This window comes from Sinocyclocheilus anshuiensis, unplaced genomic scaffold, assembly GCF_001515605.1.
Source record: "Sinocyclocheilus anshuiensis isolate Anshui unplaced genomic scaffold, SAMN03320099.WGS_v1.1 scaffold2373, whole genome shotgun sequence".
NCBI classification, from domain to species: Eukaryota; Metazoa; Chordata; class Actinopteri; order Cypriniformes; family Cyprinidae; genus Sinocyclocheilus; species Sinocyclocheilus anshuiensis.
The window spans coordinates 40,046-43,647 of NW_015551030.1; positions in this window are offsets into that span (position 1 = coordinate 40,046).

Below are 3,602 nucleotides of genomic sequence, written 5' to 3' on the forward strand. Positions count from 1 at the left end.
AACGTTAATAGTTAAAGATAAAGCATGTGCACTAGTTGGCTATTATGAGATCCTGGCATTATATGATGAGATTTTAAAGGGATATAGTTCACCCAGAAATTAAAATACTGTCATCATTTACTCAGTTTCAAGTTGTTCTGAACCTGTATGAATTTCTTTGTTCTCAACATAAAAGAAGATGTTTTGAAGAATATTCGTAACCACCAGAAAGGTTCTGGTCCCTGTTGACTACAATAGTGTTGTTTTTTCATACTATGGAAGTCATGGGTGCACAGAAACTGTTTGGTTACCAGTAGGCTATTGTTACAAATATATACGTTTGCATTCAACAGCAGAAGGAAACTCATTCAGGTTTAGAACAACAACAACACAACTTTCATTTTTGGGTGAACTATTCCTCCAAAGCAGCCTAATATAGCTGCTGTTGCTGTTTGTGTCAATAATGTAAATTAAACATTAGAAAGAAAATCACTGCTTGACCGAATCGCTTTTGTAAAATAATGTATATTGAATTTATGCAGTGAAGACCATTCAGTTTAATTGTAGTCTATTCATTTTATACAATATAATATTTCTTATTCAGTGCTTTAAGTGTTTGTAGGTCAATTTATTTGTTCTATTGTAATTCATGACTCTTTACTTGTCTTCAGTAAGTTTGTTTTTACTTAGGCTAGTATTTTTTTTTATTTTGTGATATCAGAATTGGTAATAAGAATTATGAAATTGCAATGCATCAAACATTTTGATTGGATACAAATCGTATTTTAAGCTATATATATCATTATTGTGATGCGGGCCCTGCAGTAAGTCATAGCCCCGGGGCACAGTTAGGTCTTAATGCGGCCCTGAGTACAAGTTATGCATCTGTATTTCATAAATAAATATTGCAGCACTATTCTCCAATTATTTTCATCCAAAACATCTCACAGACAACAGTTCTTGTCATCAAGCACACATTAACACTGCATGCACCAAATGGCCATTTCCCATCTACACAATGGTTTCATTTTGGGACTATTCCTCAAACAAAGCATCACATGACTTCAGAAGATTTGGAATATATTAACAACAACACTCTATGGTGTTTTATTGTGTTATTTATTTATTTTTGGTCCCAAATCATGTTCCTTGTATGCAGGGCCAGATTATCCAAAAACGGGATTGGGCGAGTGCCCTGGGGCACCAAGTGATTAAGATAATGACTAGTTCTTTAAAATATTTTTCATGTTTTGTATTTATATTATTTAGCTGGAAGAGATGTAGATACATAGAAAATAAACAGTTAATCATACAATATGTACAGGGAGAATATTATTATTTTATTATTATCCTTTATTTTACCAGGAATTATCCCATTGAGATATAAATCTCTTCTACCAGGGAGTCCAGGCCAAAATGGCAGCACAGAACGTTTCACATACAGATTAGACGCACATAAAACAAAAAATCATCCAACATCATATTAAAAATTACATAAAATATAAAATATTTGCATATAAAGAATTGCGATTGGGTCAGGTCACAGAGTATTCCCCCCCACCCCCCCCCAGTCACGCCACAGGGAGAATATTATTATTTTATTATTATCCTTTATTTTACCAGGAATTATCCCATTGAGATATAAATCTCTTCTACCAGGGAGTCCAGGCCAAAATGGCAGCACAGAACGTTTCACATACAGATTAGACGCACATAAAACAAAAAATCATCCAACATCATATTAAAAATTACATAAAATATAAAATATTTGCATATAAAGAATTGCGATTGGGTCAGGTCACAGAGTATTCCCCCCCACCCACCCAATGTCAGACTCGAGTCCGCCTATTTATAATATTAAATTCAAAATGGATAGGCAGCATCAGCTTAGCGGTTGTGCGTTTCACAAATTAAAAAAAGAAAATATCACGACACATAAACTTGATAAATTCTTCAGTTCAATTATTTTGTGCAGGAAGAGAAAAATCGTTCACCAGAAGATATGCTGCAAATTCTACTAAAAATGGACTACAGACTACTTTCCCAAGTGTATTCGTGTATTCGTTGCACTCAGACTGTTCTTAACCCGGTCCGTTACCAACTGTGAGGGTGAGAGATCCTTCTCTCAACTTAAAAGAGTGAAGAATGAACTCAGGACAACCATGAGACAGAAGCGGCTGTCTGCACTCTCCCTGCTGGCTATTCAATCCTAGAGCCCTGTACAGGCCTCAAATATATGCCCTAGAACGGCCCTTGTCCGTTATCAGAATTCTCGGCCCGAGTCCGACCTGAGCCCATCTTTTTTACCCCTTCTCCCAAAACAGCTATGGGTGTGTGTGCGTGCGCGTGTGTGTGTGTGAGAGAGAGAGAGAGAGAGAGTGTTTGTGAGTTTGTGTGAGTGTGTGTGTGTGAGAGAGAGAGAGAGAGAGAGAGAGAGAGAGAGAGAGAGAGAGAGAGAGAGAGAGAGAGAGAGAGAGAGAGAGAGAGAGAGAGAGAGAGAGAGAGAGAGAGAGAGAGAGAGAGAGAGAGAGAGAGAGAGAGAGAGAGAGAGAGAGAGAGAGAGAGAGAGAGAGAGAGAGAGAGAGAGAGAGAGAGAGAGAGAGAGAGAGAGAGAGAGAGAGAGAGAGAGAGAGAGAGAGAGAGAGAGAGAGAGAGAGAGAGAGAGAGAGAGAGAGAGAGAGAGAGAGAGAGAGAGAGAGAGAGAGAGAGAGAGAGAGAGAGAGAGAGAGAGAGAGAGAGAGAGAGAGAGAGAGAGAGAGAGAGAGAGAGAGAGAGAGAGAGAGAGAGAGAGAGAGAGAGAGAGAGAGAGAGAGAGAGAGAGAGAGAGAGAGAGAGAGAGAGAGAGAGAGAGAGAGAGAGAGAGAGAGAGAGAGAGAGAGAGAGAGAGAGAGAGAGAGAGAGAGAGAGAGAGAGAGAGAGAGAGAGAGAGAGAGAGAGAGAGAGAGAGAGAGAGAGAGAGAGAGAGAGAGAGAGAGAGAGAGAGAGAGAGAGAGAGAGAGAGAGAGAGAGAGAGAGAGAGAGAGAGAGAGAGAGAGAGAGAGAGAGAGAGAGAGAGAGAGAGAGAGAGAGAGAGAGAGAGAGAGAGAGAGAGAGAGAGAGAGAGAGAGAGAGAGAGAGAGAGAGAGAGAGAGAGAGAGAGAGAGAGAGAGAGAGAGAGAGAGAGAGAGAGAGAGAGAGAGAGAGAGAGAGAGAGAGAGAGAGAGAGAGAGAGAGAGAGAGAGAGAGAGAGAGAGAGAGAGAGAGAGAGAGAGAGAGAGAGAGAGAGAGAGAGAGAGAGAGAGAGAGAGAGAGAGAGAGAGAGAGAGAGAGAGAGAGAGAGTGTGCGTGTGTGTGTGTGTGTGTGTGAGTTTGTGTGAGTGTATGTGTGTTTGTGGGTGAAATGCAGAGCACAAATTCTGAGAATGGACGCCACGCGTCACTTCTAAGGAAACAGCTTTGACTTTTTTAGGTAGTCAAATTAAATGTTTTTAACATTTATACCTTGGATTATATAGTTTCTCCATAACCAATACACTCCATAACCATACGCACACACACACACACACACACACACATACTTGTATTTGTGGTTTACGGGGACTCTCCATAGGCGTAATGGTTTTTATACTGTACAAACTGTATTT